The sequence below is a fragment of the Heteronotia binoei genome, chromosome 1, assembly GCF_032191835.1.
Source record: "Heteronotia binoei isolate CCM8104 ecotype False Entrance Well chromosome 1, APGP_CSIRO_Hbin_v1, whole genome shotgun sequence".
Taxonomy (NCBI): domain Eukaryota; kingdom Metazoa; phylum Chordata; class Lepidosauria; order Squamata; family Gekkonidae; genus Heteronotia; species Heteronotia binoei.
Genome location: NC_083223.1, coordinates 279,252,959 through 279,277,469, shown reverse-complemented (window position 1 = coordinate 279,277,469; position 24,511 = coordinate 279,252,959). Strand labels below are relative to the sequence as shown.

At 44.1% G+C, this 24,511-nt stretch overlaps 1 pseudogene; it reads right to left on the bottom strand.

The window, feature by feature from the left end:
• Window positions 1-24,029, bottom strand: part of LOC132586267 (zinc finger protein 420-like) — a 33,376-nt pseudogene extending 9,347 nt beyond the window's left edge.
• Between the last annotated feature and the right edge of the window lie 482 nt (window positions 24,030-24,511).

Genomic DNA, 24,511 nt, shown 5'->3' with positions numbered 1-24,511 from the left:
TTTTCCATCAAACTTTTAATTTGTTGCATTTGAAACCAATCATAATTGTTATTTAGCTCTTCTGAGGTTTTTAATTCAATTTTGTCTCCTTGAATCTTAAGCAGTTGGTTATATGACATTTCTCTTTTTTCTTCAGAATCAGCTGTTATTTTTATTACTTCTGCTGGCACTATCCATAATGGTTTTCTCTCGTCCCCGTATTTCTTGTATTTTATCCAAGTATTTAGTAATGTATTTCTGACATAGTGGTGAGAGAAAAAACCATCCATTTTATTCTTCCCATAGTACATGTATGCATGCCAGCCGAATCTATTTCCGTGAGCTTCTAACCACAAAGGTTTTTTATCTAACAGCATTATCCAATCTTTTATCCATGTCAAACAAACTGCATCGTGGTATAGTCTTAGATCGGGAAGTTGAAAACCTCCTCTCTCTTTGGCATCCGTTAAGATCTTCATCTTTATCCTTGGTTTCTTTCCGGCCCAAATGAAATCAGAGATTTTCCTTTGCCATTTGTTGAATTGTTTTGCTTCTTTTACAATCGGGATGGTTTGAAACAAATACATTATCCTTGGCAAAATATTCATTTTGATTGCAGCTATCCTGCCCAGTAAGGACAAGTTGAGTTTATTCCATTTCATCAAATCTTTGTCCATCTTACACCACAGTTTTTCATAATTGTTTTTGTATAAATCAATGTTCTTCATTGTTATCTCTATTCCAAGGTACCTAACTTTGGTTGTGACTTCACAACCTGTCACCTTTTGTAGTTCGTTTGTTTTATTTGGTTGCATGTTTTTACAGAGGAATTTCGATTTCTCCTTATTTATGTATAATCCTTCTAGTTCTCCGTATTCTTTTATCTTAGCTATCAGCAGTGGTGACACTTGAACCGGATTCTCCATTATGAACACTATATCATCTGCAAAAGCTTTATATTTATAAGAGAATCTTCTAATTTTTAGACCTTCTATTTTTTCATCTTTTTGAATTTGTTGTAACAAAATTTCAAGAGTCATTATAAACAACAATGGTGATAGCGGGCATCCTTGCCTTGTTCCTTTACTCACTTTCAATTCTTTGGTAAGGTCTGCATTTATACACAATTTTGCATGCTGATCTGTATATATTGCTCTTGTCATTTTTATAAATTGTTCCCCTAAATTAATTTTTTCCATTACCGCAAACATAAAGTCCCAATTTAAGTTGTCGAAGGCTTTCTCTGCGTCAACAAAAAATAAGGCCACTTCTTTTTCCGGATGCTTTTCATAGTATTCCACAACATTAATAACAGCTCTTACATTGTCCCTTATTTGTCTTTTAGGAAGAAATCCCGCTTGGTCTTTGTTTATAAAGTTGGTCAGGTATTGTTTCAGTCGCTCTGCTAAAATTCTTGTATAGATCTTATAGTCATTATTCAACAATGAGATTGGTCTATAATTTTTTACGTTTGTGCTATCTTTATCTTCCTTAGGAATCAGAGAGATTACAGCTTCCCTCCAGGTCTTTGGGATTTTCCCTTCTTCTCTTATCGTGTTTAACAACTTCAACAGTTTGGGTGTTAATTCATCCTTGAGAGATTTGTAAAATTTTGACGTGAATCCATCTGGCCCTGGAGCTTTACCCTCTTACATTGCTTTTATTGCTGCTTCTATTTCAATTTTCTCTATTGGGTCATTTAATATCTTTTTCATATGTTCCGTCAAAGGTGCCACCTGAATGTTTCGTAGATACTCTTCCACTTTTTCTTTACTTACATTCACACCCTTGAATAAATTTGCATAGTATTTAAAGAATTCTCTTTTAATTCCTTCTTGATCCACTACTGTTTTCCCATTTGCCATGATTTTATTTATAGTCTTATTTTCTTTCCTTTTTTTTAATTGCCAGGCCAGGTATTTACCAGGTTTGTTTGCACTTTCAAACGATTTCTGTTTCAAATTTTTTAAATTCCATTCTAATTCTTTATTCAGCAAATGTTTAACTTGGGATTGTAATATCGTAATTTCTTTTATTAATTTTTTCTTCCCTGGTCTTTTTTTTAAGTCCTTTTCTTTTTTATCTATTTCATTTTGCAGTGCTGACAGCCTTTCTTCTCTTGCTCTTTTGTCTTTATTATTCAATGTAATTAATATACCCCTCATTACTGCTTTATAAGTGTCCCATACTGTTGGATATTCCATATCATCCGTTTCATTTATTTGGAAGAATGCTGCAGTCTCCTTTTCTAAGAATGATACAGTGTCTTTATTTTGTAGTAAATCCTCATTAATTCTCCATCTTCTTGATTTTCTTTGCAATTTTGTTGACCAGCATATTGGATTATGGTCCGCCCAAACCTTTGGAAGAATCTCAATTTTTTTTGTTATGAGGCCCAAGCCTTGGGAACCCCACAACATGTCAATTCTGGAAAAAGAATTATGCCTTGCTGAGAAAAATGTATAGTCTCTTACCTCAGGGTTGAACTTTCTCCAAATGTCTTCTAGATTTTCCTGTTTAATCAACTCAAAGAAAGAATTGGGCAGCTTCCTTTCTTTATCATTCTTCTTTGGACTTGATCTGTCAAGGTTATTTTGTATTGTCCCATTAAAATCACCCATCATCAATACCTGGTCATAAGTCTCTTCGTCCATTTGTCTATTTATGTCTTTAAAGAATTTGTCTTTCGCTCCATTGGGTGCATAGAGTCCTAGTAGTAACGTTTTTTTCGCCTCTATCGTCACCTCAACAGCAATGTATCTTCCTTCTTTGTCTTTAAAGATTAATTTTGGGTCAAGTTGTTCTTTAATGTAAAAAACCACCCCTCTTTTCTTTTGCTCTGCTAGTGAAAAAAATTCCAACCCCAAATTTCTATTCCACAAAAATTTACTGTCCTTGCGTTGTATATGAACTTCCTGTAAACAAATTATATTACATTTTTGCTTTTTAATCCAATGAAATGTTCTCCTTCTTTTCTGTGGTGAATTTAGTCCATTTATATTCCAAGATAGTAATTTGTACTCCATTATGATGTTGGTTCTTTATTTTCTTCAAAAAAGCTATGCATCTCTTGTTCGCTTCTTATTGTAATCCTTTTGCCATTTTGTTCAAATCCAAGACCCTCTGGTATTATCCATCTATATCTTGTGCCCTCTGCATGCAACTGATCGGTTAACTTCTTGTACTTTTTCCTATCGCTGATCACTTCTCTTGGTAGCTCTTTCATTATTTTAACTCTGCTCCCTTCTATTGCCCAGGCTTTTTGGTACCCTTTCCTCAAAATTTTCTCTGCCACTTCTTTTGATCTTAATCTTATGACGATGTCTCTTGGCAGACCTTTATTTTTCGCATAAACTGAGTTGACTCTGTAGGCACCCTCCAACCTACTCTTAAATCTGTCAGGGTCTTCTTCTATGTACTCAGTGATGATATCCACCATATAGCCTTTTAAGTCTGTGTCTTCTTTTTCAGGTACCCCTCTTAGACGCACTTGTGACTCCAGCAACTTACAGTCGTGTATTATGACCTTTTCTTGAATTTTTAGCAAGGCAGAGGCCTGTGTATCCACTTTCATCTCTACCTCTTTCACTTTATTTTGAGTCTCTTCCTTAAAATTCTCTATCTTCTTCTTAAGGTCTCCAACTTCTTTTTTAATATCTTTTTTTATTGCCAAATGCAATTTGTCCATAGCTTTTAACATTTTTGCCTCCAGAGCGTCAAATTGAGCCTGCATCTTGTCAAATGATTGGGCTCTTGCACGTGTTGTTCTTTCTACTGACATATAAAAAATCACCAAACCTTAAAAAAATCCCCACATAAAATTTAGCATCCAATCCAATAGCTTAGAGCCAGTTCTTTCAGATGAGACTAGTTTCGTTTTTCTCCCTTCTTCCTGAGCAAAGATATTGAATTTTAACAATTTTGACAGTTTTTCTCCCTTTTAAAATGGCAATCGTTATTTCTCTATGGTACAGTTCCAGCCTAGAGAGGTCTCTCTTCGTCTTTCTTGATCTGAGTCTTGGACTCAATTCCTTCCTAGTTCAAAGGTCGGATGTCACAGCTCTTGTTGTCCTTATAGGCTCTGATTTATTGTCCAGCCCCTTTTAGTTTCACTTCCTGTCACAGCTTAGACTGATCTCGTGTCTAATCTCGCAGTTTTTTGAGCTGCATGAAGAAACCGCAACCACAAAAATTCACAACAATATGTCCTTTCTCCAAAATATCTTTGAAGGCAATTGTTTTTACGGCGTTCAGTTTTCCCAAGCTGAATTCTTTTCCTGCTGTGCCCCCACTCAGCTCAGTTCATTCTAGGTTCTGCAGTTTATGGGCATATATACACGGCAACTCTCTTTTCTTTCTTCTGCGTCACCAGCCTCCCATTGCCAACTTTCACTCTTATCTTGAAAGGTTTTTTTTTTTTTTTTTGCTGTTGTTCACATCCAAAGCCACAGAGCTCAGCTTAACAAGGTAAAAGTTTTTTTTCCATTCAATTATGCTTTGCCTTCGTCTGTTATTAATCCACTCAGTGTTTAAACTATATTCAAAGTCTCTCAGAGTGAAGATAAGAATGATGAGTCTACCTTTTAGATGTTCTCAACTCCCCCGGCTGCTATTTTCTTGCAATTAAAATCAGTCCTTCTAGCGTGCTTGGATTCCGACAGCCTTAAGTGACCGAAGTCACTTTAGAGTCACTGCAGACGATGGTTGACATTCCATTGCCGGACATCAAGAAATGAAGGAGTCAGCTCCCTGACTGCTCCAGTTCGATATCAACAGCATTAAAGGAAGATAAGTCGTCTTGGGTTAACCCTTGCCTAGGGTTAATGAGCATAGACCTTATCAGGGGTCTTTAATACCCTGAACAGTGACAATAAAATCCCCCTCTGTTAGGGAGCTGCAGACTGTCTTCCAGCCAAACAGGAAGGAACTCCGAGAGTTCTGAAGGAACTCAAAGTTGAACTTGTGGATCTTCTAACAAAAATCTGTAATCTTTCATTGAAATCTGCCTCCATTCCTGAGGACTGGAAGGTAGCAAATGTCACCCCCATCTTTAAAAAAGGTTCCAGAGGAGATCCGGGAAACTACAGGCCAGTCAGTCTGACTTCAATACCGGGAAAGTTGGTAGAAACCATTATCAAGGACAGAATGAGTAGGCACATTGATGAACACGGGTTATTGAGGAAGACTCAGCATGGGTTCTGCAAGGGAAGATCTTGCCTCACTAACCTGTTGCATTTCTTTGAGGGGGTGAACAAACATGTGGACAAAGGAGACCCGATAGATGTTGTTTACCTTGACTTCCAGAAAGCTTTTGATAAAGTTCCTCATCAAAGGCTCCTTAGAAAGCTTGAGAATCATGGAGTAAAAGGACAGGTCCTCTTGTGGATCAAAAACTGGCTGAGTAATAGGAAGCAGAGAGTGAGTATAAATGGGCAGTCTTCGCAGTGGAGGACGGTAAGCAGTGGGGTGCCGCAGGGCTCGGTACTGGGTCCCATGCTTTTTAACTTGTTCATAAATGATTTAGAGTTCGGAGTGAGCAGTGAAGTGGCCAAGTTTGCGGATGACACTAAATTGTTCAGGGTGGTGAGAACCAGAGAGGATTGTGAGGAACTCCAAAGGGATCTGTTGAGGCTGCGTGAGTGGGCGTCAACGTGGCAGATGCGGTTCAATGTGGCCAAGTGCAAAGTAATGCACATTGGGGCTAAGAATCCCAGCTACAAATACAAGTTGATGGGGTGTGAACTGGCAGAGACTGATCAAGAGAGAGATCTTGGGGTCATGATAGATAACTCACTGAAAGTGTCAAGACAGTGTGCGTTTGCAATAAAAAAGGCCAATGCCATGCTGGGAATTATTAGGAAGGGAATTGAAAACAAATCAGCCAGTATCATAATGCCCCTGTATAAATCGATGGTGCGGTCTCATTTGGAGTACTGTGTGCAGTTCTGGTCGCCGCACCTCAAAAAGGATATTATAGCTTTAGAGAAGGTGCAGAGAAGGGCAACTAGAATGATTAAAGGGCTGGAGCACTTTCCCTATGAAGAAAGGTTGAAACGCTTGGGACTCTTTAGCTTGGAGAAACGTCGACTGCGGGGTGACATGATAGAGGTTTACAAGATAATGCATGGAATGGAGAAAGTAGAGAAAGAAGTACTTTTCTCCCTTTCTCACAATACAAGAACTCGTGGGCATTCGATGAAATTGCTGAGCAGACAGGTTAAGACGGATAAAAGGAAGTACTTCTTCACCCAAAGGGTGATTAACATGTGGAATTCACTGCCACAGGAGGTGGTGGCGGCCACAAGTATAGCCACCTTCAAGAGGGGTTTAGATAAAAATATGGAGCACAGGTCCATCAGTGGCTATTAGCCACAGTGTATGGAGCACAGGTCCATCAGTGGCTATTAGCCACAGTGTATGTGTGTATATAACATTTTTTGCCACTGTGTGACACAGAGTGTTGGACTTGATGGGCCGTTGGCCTGATCCAACATGGCTTCTCTTATGTTCTCTTATGTAAGAGAAAAATATATGACAAAACGCCTAGGTGGCTATCTCCAGCAGAAGCATCAATCTTGCCTCAATTATGGCTTTCCAGAAGGGTGATCAGATATGTAGAGTTATTGGATGAAAATAGCAAAATTAGAAAGAAGGAAGATTTGGAAGCGAGGGGAGTTATAATGTACTGGTGGGTAATGACGCAAATATTATCAAAGTATAATAAAGATAAAGTGTCAGGCTTTACTAAAGAGAATTTTGATTTTGACATAATAATAGCCACAAGACAGGAAAAAAGCTATTAAGAAGGTTTATAATTATATGATGCAAATTAAGCTTGAGGAGGAAGTGGTTAAAGAAACTATGTTAAAATGGTCTAAAAATTTGAAGATAAATATAACGTTGGAACAATGGGAATCATTGTGGAAAAATAACTATAAGATTATAAAGCCTGTTATCTTCAGAGAAAACTTTTTAAAGCTTTTTCACAGATGGTATTTTACCCCGGTTCATCTAAATAAGATTAATCAGTCTATATCCCCCAAATGCTGGAAATGTGAAATGATGATAGGATCCTTTTATCATATATGGTGGACGTGTCATATAATAAAGAGATATTGGGTAGTAATTCATAGAATGTTAAAAGAAATACTTAAGGTAAATATTGTTTTTAAGCCAAAAACTATGTTACTCTCGTTTGTTAGAGGGGTTGTCCCGCGCGAAGATGAATATATCACTGTATATATTTTGACTGCGGCAAGAATTTTATTTGCTAAATTTTGGAGGTTAACGGTAGTCCCACAAAAGGAAGATGTAGTTCAGAAAATTCTTCAAGTTGCTGAAATGGACATTTTAGCCAATTTGGTTAAAGGGGTGCCACGTTGCGAAGCGAAAGAGAAATGGGAGAAAGTATATAAGTGGTTGGATAAAAACTGAACGTTATTTATTATGATTTATAGTTCTTTGTTAAATGTATGTAGATAATGATGGATATTAAATTTGGGTGGCGGGTTTTAAACCACAATTCATCTCTTCTTGTAAGTAATTGTGTGGTATAGGATCCTTTGTTTTCCTTTCTTTTTGTATCTAAATTGCTCTTTTTTGTATGTATTAATTACAAGATTGGAAATATAATTAAATAAGAATTGCAGGTCGTAGGCATTGAGTGCTGTTTGTTATGTGAAGAAGTATTTAATTCTTTTCCTGTCCTGAACTCTCTACCCATCCCATTCACAGGGCCCCCCAACCGCATGCAGGCAAAATGGGACCTTACCACAGGAGAGGGCATCTTGGGCACCCTGCTGAGTCTGCGCCCTCTGCTCTCGCTCCAGGGAAGCTTCTTCCGCCTCGGAGAATGCTGCGTCTCTCTCCACGGATGGTCCCCGCACCTGGAGCAGCAGCCAGGAAGAACGGAAAGAGATGGAATGGAAAAGAGAGTGAGCAACGTTTCCCACCCCACTCCCGTACTCAGCTATATAGAACAAAGGAAAATGTACTCCTCATACAATTCAATACCTTATATCACAGTGGACTTTATATGTTTTATACAACAGTAAATATGAAAGTAGCAGACTTTGGAGGATGGTAGAAGACAGGAGGGCCTGGCATGACTTTGTCCATGGGGTCGCAAAGAGTCGGACTCGACTGCGACTAAAGAACAACAAATATGAAACTATATGCAATGACTCCATCAATACAAAACGTTCAGGTCCTTTGTTTCCAGAAGCAGGTTACTCAATCCACATCTCGTTAAACAAGTCCACTCTAAAAAACAAAAGTCCTTCAAAGAGAGTGCTCAAGGAATTATTTAACGAGACAAAAAACTAGGACTTCCAGGGGTTGGAAAATGGAGAGCTGAACTGCTTCTCACAAGGGGAGCAGCCTGAGACCTCTGTTTGGGGTAGAAAAGGCAAATCAATGCCTACTGCCTACTTTTCTCAGTCAGAGAATAGTCCAAGACATGCTCAGGAAACTCTGAGGAGATTTAGTTTGGCTGAAAAGAAGTTCCTAAGGGGGCTTCTTTGAAGCTTTGAAGGATCTCCGGTAACGGGTTGCATTTCAACATCTACAGAGGGTCTTCAGAGTCATTCAATTTAAACTCTCCGGAATCCAAACCTTATTTGTTTTACTCAACATCTGAATCGTTACAAGGACAGTGCCTATTTAGATAACTACAGTAGAAGGTACAGATTGCTGTCTATCATTCTGGGACTAAAATAAGAATTATATGAGAAAAAATAGAAGGTGGCAAGCGGAGTATATTAAGTTTATATAAAGAAGAGGAGGGGTGAAATTGAGAACTTTAAATGTTAAAGGACAGTGCTAGAAATGGGAAAAAAGTAATTAATGTTTTGAATACTTGCGGTTTTGGAGGAGAAATACCATTGTCACAGAGTTGTTATTGAAGCAGACACAACAGGAAATGACGTTATAAAGTATCACGAGACTTCCTAACCATAGAGAATGGGACTTGGCGGCTAGCAAAACAGGAAGTAACCATCGAAAGAAGGGAAAAGTGGAGTCAGCCAGCCTACTCTAGGACTGGAAAATCATATTAAAACATCGGTGGCCATTAGAAGAAGGTCAAAGTTTAAGAATTAATTAAAAATATTTGGGACGTTAAAAATTTGTGGAGCCAGCAAAATTGGTCATTGCAAGGTGGACATTATTGATCAATATTGATGAAAATAATCTTAGTAGCCCCTAGAAGAAAGTAGAAGATTTTTTTAAAAGGGGGGCAGAAAAACCGTGGGCGCCATCTTGGACAGAATAAAAATGTTTAAAATTAATATCTCAATGTAGGAAGCTCCAGAACTGGCGATTTAGGGCTCACTGAAGAGAGCAAGCCTTGCTCTTCAAAACCTGATACCTAGATCAACTTTTTTGGTATAGCAAATGCAAAGCAAAGCAAATTTTATTTTTATATCCCGCCCTCCCCCACCAGAAGGCGGGCTCAGGGCGGCTCACAGACATGACAAGCATGATTCGGTTAAAATAGACAGCAATGGTTTAAATAATACAATTACATGAATTAATAAAGTTTAAAAATATAAAAATAAGAGAATAGGAGATTAAAAGATATAAAAATATAAAGTAGGTAGAAATAGGTGCTATATTTCTGTCGGTCATAGTTTACATATTGTCATACATCAGTTCCAATTTCAACATAAAGTGGCTAAAATTACGATAGTTAGTCAGTTTGGTCAGGTCCTGTTCCAAATGAGAGCTGAAAAAGATGGGTTTTGCAAGCCCTGCGGAACTGATTCAGATCCCGCAGGGCTCGCACCATCTCTGGGAGTTGGTTCCACCAACGAGGGGCCATTAGTGAAAAGGCTTGCTCCCGGGTTATCTTAAGTCTGGCCTCTTTTGGCCCAGGGATTTGTAGAAGGTTTTGGGAGCTGGATCTTAGTGCTCTCTGGGGAATATATGGGGAGAGGCGGTCCCGTAGGTAGGCAGGTCCTCGGCCATATAGGGCTTTAAAGGTGATAACCAGCACCTTATAGCGAACACGGTAGACAACCGGCAGCCAATGCAGATCCCGCAGCACAGGCTGCACGTGTTCCCATCTAGGTAGTCCCGCTAGCAGCCTGGCCGCCGCATTCTGCACTACCTGGAGTCTCCGCGTTCGACACAAGGGCAGCCCCATGTAGAGGGCATTGCAGTAGTCTAATCTTGAGGTGACCGTTGCGTGGATCACAGTTGCTAGGTCGTCGCGTTCCAAGAAGGGAGCCAACTGCCTCGCCCTTTTAAGATGAAAGAAGGCGGATCTTGCGGTGGCGGCTATCTGGGCCTCCATTGATAGCGAGGATTCCAGTAGCACCCCCAAGCTCTTGACCCTGCGCACTGGTATCAGTGGCGCACCGTCAAAAGCCGGCAGAATGATCTCCCCTTCCGGTCCGTCCCGGCCCACGCAAAGGACCTCAGTCTTCGTTGGATTCAGCTTCAGCCCACTCAGCCTGAGCCAGTCAGCCACGGCCTGTAACGCCCGGTCCAAATTTATAGGGACATCGCCAGTCCGGCCTTCCATCAATAGATAGAGCTGGGTGTCATCAGCGTACTGATGACAACCGAGCCCATACCTCCGCGCAATCTGGGCAAGGGGGCGCATAAAGATGTTAAACAATATCGGGGAGAGAACTGCTCCCTGAGGCACCCCACAGTGCAGAGGGTGTCTCTGAGACAGCTTCCCTCCAACTGCCACCCTTTGTCCCCGATTTTCGAGGAAGGAGGAGAGCCACTGTAAGGCTAGCCCCCGAATTCCTGCGTCGGCGAGGCGGCAGGCCAGCAGCCGGTGGTCGACGATGTCGAACGCCGCCGACAGGTCGAGCAGCAGCAATACTGCCGAGCCACCCCGATCCAGTTGCCGCCGGAGGTCATCTATGAGGGCGACCAAGACTGTTTCCGTCCCATGGCCCGGGCGAAAGCCGGACTGGCATGGGTCCAAGGTGGAAGCGTCCTCCAGACTCAAAACCAGCACGTACTAGGGCTGCCTAATTGGAAAAAATGTATGAAAGAACTAATAGCTGCCTCCAAGAAGGAAATAAAGAAAGATATTGAAACATGTACAAGAGCTTTGAAGAAAGAAATTGAGGATCTTAGAAATGAGACTGTGGCAACATCAAAGAAAATGCAAGAAGTGGAAGGGAAAATGAAAGAACAAGATTCCACCTTAAAAGAAGTACAAGAAAAAGTAATTATGCATGACTGCAAACTGATGGAAAACCAGATACGTCTGAGAGGAGTACCTGAAAATGAACAAAATGACTTAAAGGAATATGTAACAAATATCATTGCTAAATTTCTGGATTTAAAGTAAACAAAGAAAAGATGGTAATATATCTACAAAGGCTAAAAATAACTCCCCTAACAGAGAATTACTTTGCAACCAAGATTGCATCTGCAAACTCGTACCCAGCACAATTGTTTAGAATAATTGGAGATCTTACAACATTGCCACAAACCAAATGTTAGAGAATTAGAGATAGGCTGCGAGGCATTTGCGAAATATTTTGCAGATAAAATCTCGTCACTCCGCCAAGACCCGCCTATCACATTAGATACAGTAAGTGAAATTGAGGCTCCGCGCCTGTCTTCGGATTTAGTGCTGGGTCACTTCGACCCACTCAACCTGGAGGAAGTCGACGGAATCCTCTCTGCTGCTCGCCCAACAACATGCGATTTGGACCCCTGCCCCTCTTGGCTGATTAAATCTTGCCAGAGGGAGCTTAGATGTCCTCTACGGGACATCATAAATAGATCCCTCTTAGAGGGGCGTTTTCCAACACCTCTGAAAGAGGCCTTGGTCCGCCCCCTCCTGAAAAAATGTACAGCAGACCCGGCCAAATTGGCAAATTACCGACCGGTGTCTAATTTACCATTTTTAGGTAAAATTATTGAGAGGGCAGTGGCGTTGCAGCTACAGAGGTTTCTGGATGACGCTTCCGTCCTAGACCCGTGCCAGTCTGGTTTCCGGCCGGGCCATGGGACGGAGATGGCCCTGGTCGCCTTGGTAGATGACCTCCACCAGCAACTGGATCGAGGTGGCGTTGCAGTGCTGATGCTACTAGACCTGTCGGCGGCATTTTATACAGTTGACCATCAGCTACTGACCCGCCGCCTCGCCGACATAGGGGTTAGGGGGTTGGCCTTACAATGGCTTTCCTCCTTCCTCATGGGTCGGGGACAAAGGGTGGCGATTGGGGTGCCTCAGGGAACAGTTCTCTCCCCGATGTTATTTAACATCTATATGCGCCCCCTTGCCCAGATTGCCCGGAGGTTTGGGCTGGGTTGCCATCAATATGCAGATGGCACCCAGCTCTATCTGCTAATGGACGGCCGCCCCGACTCCGTCCCAGGGAATCTGGATCAGGCTTTACAGGCTGGTGCAACGTGGCTTAGGCTGAGTGGGCTGAAGCTGAACCCGACGAAGACAGAGGCCCTTTGTGTGGGTCGCAGCGCTCTGGGGAAGGAAATATCTCTCCCGGCCTTCGACGGTGCGCCATTGAGACCAGCGCACCAGGTAAAGAGCTTGGGTGTTTTACTGGAGCCTTCATTATCAATGGAGGCCCAGATAGCAGCCACTGCCAAGTCAGCATTCTTCCAACTGAGGCGGGCGAGGCAGTTGGCCCCTTTCCTAGAGTGTCGGGACCTAGCAACAGTGATCCATGTGACGGTCACCTCAAGATTGGACTACTGTAATGCCCTCTACATGGGGCTGCCTTTGTGCCGAACCCGGAGGTTGCAGCTAGTGCAGAACGCGGCGGCCAGGCTGTTGCTAGGTCTCCCGAAGTGGGAGCATATACAGCCGGGGCTACGCGGACTGCACTGGCTGCCAATTATGTACCGGGTCCAGTACAAAGTGCTGGTCATCACCTTTAAAGCCCTATATGGCCGAGGACCGGCCTACCTGAGGGACCGTCTCTCCCCGTATGAGCCCCAGAGAGCGCTGAGGTCAGCAGGGAAAAACAAACTGACCATCCCTGGGCCAAAAGAGGTTAAACTTCAGAACACCCGTGCACAGGCCTTTTCCATCGCGGCCCCATGCCTATGGAATCAGCTCCCAGAGGAGGTGCGGGCCCTGCGGAGCCTTGATCAGTTCCGCAGGGCCTGCAAGACCACCCTTTTCAAGCTGGCGATCACGGACTGCTGATGCATGGTTGTTTAATAAAGGAAACCGCCAATATGGTTCTCTTTAGGGTTCTGTTTATTATGTAAACTGACAGTAATAGCGTCAGGAACATCATTGTTACTGTCAGATTAAGTTAAGTTTTAATTAAGTATCGACTGGTTTTTAATTAATGTTTAATTTAAAGTTTTATATCTATTGTACTGTGTGCCTATGAATTGTTGTTAGCCGCCCTGAGCCTGCCCTGCAGGGGAGGGCGGGATATAATTAAAATTTTATTATTATTATTATTATAGAATATGGAAAAAGTCTTGAATGAACCAACAGAAAAAATAGAAATTGAAGCAGCTATTAATTCAATGAAGCTGGGAAAATCTCCCGGCCCAGATGGATATACTGCTAAGTTCTATAAAGTCTTCAAGGAAGTGTTGATACCGAAACTTCAAAAACTGATGAATACTATAAGAATGGAGGGAACAATACCAAATACATGGAAGGAAGCAGTAATTTCACTGATTCCAAAAGAAGATAGAGATGTCACAAATGTTAAAAACTATAGAACAATTTCATTATTAAATAATGATTACAAAATATATACAAGAATACTAGCAGAACGACTAAAAAAAATATCTGATGAACTTTATCAAAGAAGAACAAGCAGGATTTCTTCCCAGGAGACAAATTAGAGACAATATCAGAACTGTTGTAAACATTGTAGAATATTATGAGAGACATCCAGAAAAAGAAGTTGCATTGTTCTTTGCGGACGCAAAGAAAGCCTTTGACAACTTGAATTGGGACTTTATGTTTGCGGTAATGGAAAAATTGAGATTGGGGGAAAGTTTAATAAAAATGGTGAAAGCAGTGTATACTGAACAGTGTGCAAGACTTTGTATAAATGTGGATTTAACAGAGACTATGGTAATTAGTAAAGGCACAAGACAAGGTTGCCCCCTATCTCCATTATTGTTTATAATGACTTTGGAAATTTTGCTGATGCAAATTCAGGAAGATAAACAAATAGAAAGGACTGAGGATGAAGGGCTTTACTTATAAACACAGAGCATTTGCAGATGATGTAATGTTTATAAATGAAAACCCTATACAAGTAACACCATTGTTATTATGTAAGATACAAGAATATGGAGAACTGGCGGGTTTTTACATTAATAAAGAAAAATTGAAAATTTTATGTAAAAATATGCAAGTGAAGAAACAAAATGAACTGCAAAGACTAAGAGTGTGAAGTCACTTCTAAAGTAAAATATCTGGGTGTGGACACTACAATGAAAAACACTGATCTCTACAAAGATAATTATGAAAAGTTATGGCGCAAAATAGACGAAGATATGCTAAAATGGAACAAGCTCAATCTATCATTGTTGGGTAGAATAGCTGCAATTAAAATAAATGTACTACCAAGAATTATGTATTTATTTCAAACAATTCCGATAGTGAAGGACAATAAACAATTTAGAAAGTGGCAAAAGAAGATTTCAGATTTTGTTTGGGCTGGGAAGAAACCAAGAATCAAAATGAAAATTTTAACAGATGCAAAAGAAAGAGGAGGATTCCAACTACCAGACTTAAAGCTATCCCACGAAGCAGTATGTCTAGTGCGGATAAAAGAATGGGTGACGTTATTGAATAGGAAACTTTTAATATTGGAAGGTCATGGAAACTTATTTGGTTGGCATGCATATATGTACTATGGAAAGAATAAAATGGATGGCTTTTTCTTTCATCACTATATAAGAAGAAATCTGTTAAATACGTGGATGAAATACAAAAAATATGGAGATGAGAGGAAGCCGTTATGGATTGTGCCAACAGAAGTAATAAAAATATCTGCGGAGACGGGTGAAGAAAAGTGGCTATCATATCTCTCTCTCGGCTTGGCTTCGCGATAGCCAACTGTTAAAAATACAAGGTGATAAGACGGAATTAAAAACGTCCGAAGAGCTGAATAACAAGTTTGACTGGTTTCAAATGCAACAAATTAAGAGCTTGGTGGAAAATGATGTTAAAAATGAAGGAATAAGCAAAGATCAAACTGAGTTGGAAAAAGGTCTGCTGGGAGATAATGACACAACAAAAGAATAGTGGCAGCACAATATGTAAAATACAAAAATACAAAATATTGTGCAAAAACAAACACTCTTGACTGGTGTATACAAAATTCTATTATCATGAAATGAACAGCCTACAACAGTGGACATACATTCATACAGTATAAATAGACAACAAACAAAAGTCTCAAAACAATATTCCAAGGAGGACCCCACACAGTCTCTGAGTTTTCCAAACTGAGTACTAAGACTCAATAATAAAGTTCCACAGGAGTCCCTCCGTTGCTTGTTGACTTCTGAAGGAAAAATTCTAGCCTTCACGCAAACCCCGGCTTTGATTGCGTTCCGCTGCTCCTGCAGCTTCCTCGTAAGTCAACTGAAACCTCCAGCCAAGTTCTCTCTCAAACGCCCATTTTGGGCAAAGTAAGATACCAAAATGGGCTTTATTATATTATATCTTTCAAGTATTATATCTTTCAAAAGAAGAAACCATGCGGACAAATATCTCTCAGGGGAACGTCAGGATCAGGTCAGGGAATGTGATTTGAAGGGGACATACCTGGAGGGAACCCCTCACCTGCTCTGCCGGCCTCTCCTCCTCGGCCTGACTCAGCAGGAAGCCTTCAGCCAAGGCCACCGCCTGGCAGCTGCTCTCTGGCCCACATTCTCTGACCCAGCGTTGCACTTCCAGGGGCAGGATGGCGAGGAACTGCTCCAGGACCACCACGTCCAGGATCTCCTTTTTGGAGCGCCTCTCTGGCTTCAGCCAGCGGTTCCTGAGTCGATGGAGCTGGCTGCAAACCTCTCGGGGCCCATCCGCCTCACGGTAGAGGAACTGCCGAAAGCGTTGGCAATGCACGTCTGAGATAGGCATGACCTGGAAAGACATAACTGGCACAGTGTTTTCCTGTAAGTCAGCAGCACCACTCCCAGCTTGGGTGCAACGGGGGCCTCTGCTCGATATCGTGCCACCTCCATGTTCTCCTGGGTGCTGCTCTTCCATCTCCTTCGCCTGCTCTTGGGTCACCTCCAACTAGGTAAAGGTACCTTGAGTGACTCGGCTATGAAGACAGACTTCTTTCTAGAGGGAAGGAGAGACAGAGACTGTAAGGTTATCACGAGGAAGGCACCTGAGAATCGCCTTGGCAGGTCAGCTCAAGAGGGTTTGCTGTGGCTTGCAGACCAGGTTTCATATCATATTGCTATATTACATACCAAGCGATTTTAGATATACCTCCAGGGTTCGTTGGGGAAGTTGGCCATCTCTGTTTGGCTCTAAGAAAGATAAAAGCTTAGTCACTCCTTACATGGGTTCAGTCTGGCAAGGGGCTAATTCTTAAGGGCAGCTGGACCCCAAAACGACCACAGGGACTGGTGACCTCTTAACCACTGTATGTATCACTTCAATAGATATAAAGTGTTAGGTAAAAAGAACAACACGTCCAAAAACAATGGAGGTCCCTTTCTCAATTGTGGGGTTCACTTGATTAGATCCTGGATTTTGGGGAGCCTGAAAACCAACTCCTCATGGCTTTCGTCACTACTAGAAGAACATAAGAGAAGTCATGTTGGATCAGGCCGATGGCCCATCCAGTCCAACACTCTGTGCCACATAAGAACATATGAGAAGCCATGTTGGATCAGGCCAATGGCCCATCCAGTCCAACACTCTGTGTCACATGAGAACACAAGAGAAGCCATGTTGGATCAGGCCGATGGCCCATCCAGTCCAACACTCTGTGTCACATAAGAACATAAGAGAAGCCCTGTTGGATCAGGCCAATGGCCCATCCAGTCCAACACTCTGTGTCACATAAGAACATAAGAGAAGCCCTGCTGAATCAGGCCAATGGCCCATCCAGTCCAACGCTCTGTGTCACACAGTGGCAAAAAAAACAGGTGCCATCAGGAGTTCCATAAGAACATAAGAACAGCCATGTAGAATCAGTCCAATGGCCCATCTAGTCCAACATAAGAACATAAGAGAAGACATGTTGGATCAGGCCAATAGCCCATCCAATCCAACACTCTGTGTCTCATAAGAACATAAGAGAAACCATGTTGGATCAGGCCAATGGCCATTCAGTCCAACACTCAGTGTCACATAAGAACATAAGAGAAGCCATGTTGGATCAGACCAATGGCCATCCAGTCCAACATTCTGTGTCACATAAGAATATAAGAGAAGCCATGTAGGATCAGGCTAATTGCCCATCTAGTCCAACATAAGAACATAAGAGAAGCCATGTTGGATCAGGCCAGTGGCCCCTCCAGTCCAACACTCTGTGTCACATGAGAACATAAGAGAAGCCATGTTGGATCAGGCCGATGGCCCATCCAGTCCAACACTCTGTGTCACATAAGAACATAAGAGAAGCCCTGCTGAATCAGGCCAATGGCCCATCCAGTCCAACACTCTGTGTCACATAAGAACGTAAGAGAAGCCCTGTTGGATCAGGCCAATGGCCATCCAGTCAAACACTCTGTCTCTCATAAGAACATAAGAGAAGCCATGTTGGATCAGGCCAATGGCCCATCCAGTCCTACACTCTGTGTCACACAGTGGCAAAAAAAAACAGGTGCCATCAGGAGTTCCATAAGAACATAAGAACAGGCTAATTGCCCATCTAGTCCAACATAAGAACATAAGAGAAGCCATGTTGGATCAGGCCAATGGCCCCTCCAATGCAACGCTCTGTGTCACATAAGAGAAGCCATGTTGGATCAGGCCAATGGCCCATCCAGTCCAACACTCTGTGTCACATAAGAACATAAGAGAAGCCATGTTGGATCTGGCCAATGGCCCATCCAGTCCAACACTCTGTGTCACACAGTGGCAAAAAAAGCAGGTGCCATCAGGAGTTCCATAAGAACATAAGAACCGCCATGTAGAATCAGTCCAATGGCCCATCTAGTCCAACATAAGAACATAAGAGAAGACATGTTGGATCAGGCCAATAGCCATCCAGTCCAACACTCAGTGTCACATAAGAACATAAGAGAAACCATGTTGGATCAGACCAATGGCCATCCAGTCCAACACTCTGTGTCACATAAGAATATAAGAGAAGCCATGTAGGATCAGGCTAATTGCCCATCTAGTCCAACATAAGAACATAAGAGAAGCCATGTTGGATCAGGCCAATGGCCCCTCCAATGCAACGCTCTGTGTCACATAAGAGAAGACATGTTGGATCAGGCCAATGAACCATCCAGTCCAACACTCTGTGTCACACAGTAACCAAAAAAAGCAGGCACCATCAGGAGGTCCATCAGTGGGACCAGGACACTAGAAGCCCTCCCACTGTGCCCCCTCCCGCAAAATCACCAAGGATACAGAGCATAACTGTCCCAGACACAGAGTTCCAACAATACGCTGTGGCTAATTGCCACTGATGGACCTCTGCTCCATGTTTATCCAATCTCGAAGCTAGCTATACTTGCAGCCGCCAATGAATTCCATGTGTTAGTCACCCTTTGGTGAAGAAGTACTTCAGCAATTTCATTGAATGCCCACAAGTTCTTGTATTGTGAGAAAGGGAGAAAAGTACTTTGTGGAGAAACGCCATCTGAGAGTGTTGGTGCTTCATCCCAAAAAGGCAGGGATCAGTAAATCCATTCAGCCGGCTTTGTAGCCTTCCCCTCACTCCCCCCCCTCCCTTCCAGAGCCAAACCAACAACGCTAGGGGGAAAGTCTCCTAGAGAGGCAGGAAGTGCTGTGGTTCTTGCCATGTGCTAGGCAGGAAGGGAGTCTCAGTTGGAAGCCAGCGCTCGAGCGAGCATGTGGTGAGCAATGGAGGCTCCTGCCGGGGAGGCCCCCCAGGCAGGCAGACTAAGTAAGTAATTCAAAAAGGGCAGGGCATGTTTAGATCAGGGCCAACCGGATGCGTTTATAATCAACTTTTCTTTGTTATGCTGTTTGCTGAGCTGTGCTGTGCTGTGCTAACCTTTTAAACGCAACTGTTTTTGTTTTGCTTTTCTTCCCCTATATTTTTCTCTTTTAAATAAATGTTTTTTCTGTTCTAAATACTGGCAGTCAAGCCATCAAGCAACTGAAAAGTGGCAAGGCAGCAGGAGTTGATGGAATTCCACCAGAGATCTGGAAGCATGGGGGCACAGTACTACATAGCTCACTTCACAAAGTACTTGTCACCTGCTGGGAACAAGGCAAATTACCACAGGACTTTCGCGATGCAATCATCATCACCCTATACAAGAACAAAGGGGAAAAGTCAGACTGCTCCAACTACCGGGGGATAACCCTGCTCTCCATCGCAGGCAAAATCCTTGCCAGAATACTCCTGAACAGACTGGTGCCCACCATTGCAGAAGAACTCCTCCCAGAGAGCCAGTGCGGCTTCAGAGCTAACAGGAGCACCACCGACATGGTATTTGTTCTCAGGCAGCTCCAAGAGAAATGCAGGGAGCAGAACAAGGGTCTGTATGTGACTTTTGTCGACCTTACCAAAGCTTTCGATACCGTTAGCAGGAAAGGCCTGTGGCAAATCTTGGAACATTTAGGATGTCCCCCAAGGTTCCTCAGCATGATCATCCAGCTACACGAAGACCAGCGAGGCCAAGTCAGACACTGCAACGACCTCTCGGAGCCCTTCCCAATAGGCACAGGTGTAAAGCAAGGCTGCGTTCTCGCGCCAACTCTCTTTACAATCTTCTTTAGCATGATGCTTCAAAGAGCCGCAGTAGATCTAGATGAGGACGATGGTGTCTACATCCGCTATCGCACCGATGGCAGCCTGTTCAACCTGAGGCGACTAAAGGCACACTCCAAGACAATGGAAAAACTCATCCGAGAGCTACTGTTTGCTGATGATGTCTCGTCTCCCACTCGGTATCAGCTCTGCAGCATATGACGTCCTGCTTTGCAGAGGCTGCCAAGCTATTCGGCCTAGAAGTTAGTCTGAAGAAGACAGAAGTTCTCCACCAGCCTGCACCCCAGGAAGATTATCACCCTCCCTGCATCACTGTGGGTGAATCAGTTCTGAAGACAGTCCAGCAGTTCAGCTATCTGGGGTGCATCATCTCCTCAGATGCCAAGATCGACAAGGAGATTGACAACAGGCTGGCAAAGGCAAACCGTGTATTTGGCCGACTGCACAAAAGAGTGTGGAGCAACAAGCATCTGAAAAAAGGCACAAAGATCAATGTTTACAAAGCGGTTGTGATGACAACCCTCATCTATGGCTCCGAATCGTGGGTTTTATACCGTCATCACCTGCGACTCCTTGAGCGCTTTCATCAGCGCTGCCTTCGCACCATCCTCAACATCCACTGGAGCGACTTTGTGACCAACACTGAAGTCCTCAAGCGGGCAGAGGTTACCAGCATCGAGGCACTGCTGTTGAAGACGCAGCTGCGCTGGGCAGGGCATATTTCTAGGATGGAAAACCACCGCCTTCCCAAGATTGCCCTGTATGGCGAACTCTCCACCGGCCATCGAAATAGAGGGGCACCAAAGAAGAGGTACAAGGACTCCTTGAAGAAATCCCTTAGCACCTGTCACATCAACCATCACCAGTGGTCTGACCTAGCCTCAGATCGCAAAGCATGGAGGCACACCATCCACCAGGCTGTCTCTTCCTTTGAGAACACACGAATAGCTGGTCTTGAGGACAAAAGGAGATTGAGGAAGAATCGCGCTGCTACAGGACCAACCCTAAATCAGACTTTTCCCTGCAGCCGCTGTGGCCGGACCTGCCTGTCCCACATTGGTCTTGTCAGCCACCAGCGAGCCTGCAGCAAACGTGGACTATTGCACCCTTCTTAAATCTTCGTTCGCGAAGCCAAGCCGAGAGAGAGAGAGACTGGCAGTCAATCTCTGTACCACCTAGATCCCCAGACCGCTTTAGGCCACGCTGTTTTTGGGAAGGAGGAAGACATGCAGTTGGATAAGGTGCCAATCCTCCAGGGGTGCCCCAAAGAAGCGCTGAGGTCTCTGTGAAACCCAAGTGCAGGGTGGCAGAGGACCTGGAGGCCTAGCCTCATAGACGGAGAGGGGGATTGGGAGTCCTGTTCCTCTCAATCAGAACCCTGAGACTGAGCAGGTGGTGGCAGCGAGCCCAAGGGGCAGGAGGAGAAATAGCTCCCTCCAGGAGTTGGCGACTCAATAGGGAGCTGACGGGACCGGGCCTGAAGGCAGAATCGGGCCGGTTCCGCCACATACTTCTTTCTCTACCTTCTCTATCCTATGTGTAATCTTGTAAACATCTATCATGTTACCCTTCAGTCAACGTTTCTCCAAGCTAAAGAATCCCAAGCGTTTTAACCTTTCATAGAGAAAGTGTTCCAACCTTGTAATAATCCTAGTTGCCCTTTTTGGCACGTTTTCCAATGCTATAATATCTCTTTTGAGGTGCGGTGACCAGAATTGCACACAGTATTCCAAATGAGACCACACTATTGATTTATACAGAGGCATTATGATACTGGCTGATTTGTTTTCAATTCCCTTCCTAATAATTCCCAGCATGGCGCTGGCCTTTTTTATTGCAATCGTACACTGTTTTGACATTTTCAGTGAATTATCTACCTATTATTACGACCCCAAGATCTTTCTCTTGGTCAGTCTCTGCCAGTTCACACCCCATCAACTTGTATTTGTAGCTGGGATTCTTGGCCCCAATGTGCATTACTTTGCACTTGGCCACAATGAACCTCATCTGCCACGTTGACGCCCACTCACCCAGCCTCAACAGATCCCTTTGGAGTTCCTCACAATCCTCTCTGGTTCTCCCCACCCTGAACAATTTAGTGTCATCTGTAAACTTGGCCACTTCACTGCTTACTCCCAACTCCAAATCATTAATGATTTGGCAATGAGGATCCTGTGAATTTAGGAGGAGGTCTTTCTGAGTCTACTGCCTTGTGCAGGGGGTTGGACTAGATGACTCTGGAGGTCCCTTCCAACTATAGGATTCTATAATTCTAAGTTTCCACAGGCTTCCTCGGGAGGTGGTGGTCTCCTTCCTTGGAGGGTTTTAAACAGAGGCTAGATGGCACCTCAGATCGCAAAGCATGGAGGCACACCATCCACCAGGCTGTCTCTTCCTTTGAGAACGCACGCATAGCTGATCTTGAGGACAAAAGGAGATTGAGGAAGAATCGCACTGCTACAGCACCAACCCCAAATCAGACTTTTCCCTGCAGCCGCTGTGGCCGGACCTGCCTGTCCCACATTGGTCTTGTCAGCCACCAGCGAGCCTGCAGCAAACGTGGACTATTGCACCCTTCTTAAATCTTCGTTCGCGAAGCCAAGCCGAGAGAGAGAGAGACTGGCAGTCAATCTCTGTACCACCTAGATCCCCAGACCGCTTTAGGCCACGCTGTTTTTGGGAAGGAGGAAGGCATGCAGTTGGATAAGGTGCCAATCCTCCAGGGGTGCCCCAAAGAAGCGCTGAGGTCTCTGTGAAACCCAAGTGCAGGGTGGCAGAGGACCTGGAGGCCTAGCCTCATAGACGGAGAGGGGGATTGGGAGTCCTGTTCCTCTCAATCGGAACCCTGAGACTGAGCAGGTGGTGGCAGCGAGCCCAAGGGGCAGGAGGAGAAATAGCTCCCTCCAGGAGTTGGCGACTCAATAGGGAGCTGACGGGACCAGGCCTGAAGGCAGAATCGGGCCGGTTCCGCCACATACTTCTTTCTCTACCTTCTCTATCCTATGTGTAATCTTGTAAACATCTATCATGTTACCCTTCAGTCAACGTTTCTCCAAGCTAAAGAATCCCAAGCGTTTTAACCTTTCATAGAGAAAGTGTTCCAACCTTGTAATAATCCTAGTTGCCCTTTTTGGCACGTTTTCCAATGCTATAATATCTCTTTTGAGGTGCGGTGACCAGAATTGCACACAGTATTCCAAATGAGACCACACTATTGATTTATACAGAGGCATTATGATACTGGCTGATTTGTTTTCAATTCCCTTCCTAATAATTCCCAGCATGGCGCTGGCCTTTTTTATTGCAATCGTACACTGTTTTGACATTTTCAGTGAGTTATCTACCTATTATTACGACCCCAAGATCTTTCTCTTGGTCAGTCTCTGCCAGTTCACACCCCATCAACTTGTATTTGTAGCTGGGATTCTTGGCCCCAATGTGCATTACTTTGCACTTGGCCACAATGAACCTCATCTGCCACGTTGACGCCCACTCACCCAGCCTCAACAGATCCCTTTGGAGTTCCTCACAATCCTCTCTGGTTCTCCCCACCCTGAGCAATTTAGTGTCATCTGTAAACTTGGCCACTTCACTGCTTACTCCCAACTCCAAATCATTAATGATTTGGCAATGAGGATCCTGTGAATTTAGGAGGAGGTCTTTCTGAGTCTACTGCCTTGTGCAGGGGGTTGGACTAGATGACTCTGGAGGTCCCATCCCACACTAGGATTCTATAATTCTAAGTTTCCACAGGCTTCCTCGGGAGGTGGTGGTCTCCTTCCTTGGAGGGTTTTAAACAGGCTAGATGGCCACCTGACAGCAATGAAGATCCTGGGAATTTAGGGGGAGGTATTGGTGAGTTTCCTGCATTGTGCAGGGGGTTGGACTAGATGACCTTGGAGGTCCCTTCCAGCTCTAGTTTTCTGTGATTCCGAGTAGGCGGCTGCCTGGGGCGCCACCTGGCCGCAGGGCAGCCACACCAAGCCTTGCCCGCCTACCTGAAGGAAGCCCCACACATCAGCTCTGCTCAGCCGCGCCCCGCAGCCCTTACCTCCCATTCACCGCTGCCTGCGCCTGCCTGCCTCGCTTTCCCAGCAGCCCACAGTGCTCGGCGCTGCCCGCCGTCGTCATCTCATAGCACTGGCTGGTGATTGGTTGGGAGTGGAGCGCCCCCCCTGGTGTCGTCATCCCATGGCGCCGCTGTCTGGTGATTGGGAGAGCAGGAAGCTGCATGTTTCCTCAAGGAATCCGCCTGGCTCCCTCTCCTCCTGGGCTGCCTCCCAGTCCCTCCCGTTGGCCTTGCGATAGAATCCCTTCCCTTCCATCTCTATGATTCTATGTCTGAAGAGCGGTTCTTCACTGGAACAGGCTTCCTCCTCGGGAGGTGGGGGGCTCTCCTTCCTTGGAGGGTTTTAATCAGAGGCTCGATGGCCGTTTGACAGCACTGAGGATGCACTGAATTTAGGGGGAGGTCTTTGTGAGTTTCCTGCATTGTGCAGGGGGTTGGACTAGATGACTCTGGAGGTCCCTTCCAGCTCTAGGATTCTATGACTGTTAAGAGCGGTTCCTCAGTGGAACAGGCTTCCTCGGGAGGTGGTGGGTTCTCCTTCCTTGGAGGTTTTTAAACAGGCTAGATGGCCATCTGACAGCAATGAAGATCCTGTGAATTT